Source organism: Triticum dicoccoides, chromosome 6B (assembly GCF_002162155.2).
Source record: "Triticum dicoccoides isolate Atlit2015 ecotype Zavitan chromosome 6B, WEW_v2.0, whole genome shotgun sequence".
Taxonomy (NCBI): Eukaryota; Viridiplantae; Streptophyta; class Magnoliopsida; order Poales; family Poaceae; genus Triticum; species Triticum dicoccoides.
In genome coordinates this window covers 710,128,982-710,129,312 of record NC_041391.1, presented here as the reverse complement: position 1 = coordinate 710,129,312, position 331 = coordinate 710,128,982, and positions in this window count along the sequence as shown.

Sequence of the window (331 nt, the reverse complement as noted above, 5' to 3'; positions counted from 1 at the left end):
ACAATAGAATGTAGATTATTTGCACTGAATAGAATGTAGATTATTTCAATGTAGGTCTTTTGAATAGAGTATATTTTTTTAGTAAATGTAGGCCTTTTGAATAGATAAGAAAATTAGTAAATGTAGGTCTTTTGAAATGAATATTTTCAATGTAGGTGTTTGAATAGAGTAGATTTTTTTAGTAAATGTAGGTGTTTGAATAGAGTAGATTTTTTAGTAAATGTAGGTATTTTGAGGGAGAGAGAGAGAGAGAGAGAGATTTATAATCTTTAATATAGAAAAATTTTATGTGCAGAAAATTTTCAATATAGAAATGTATTGGAATGCTATA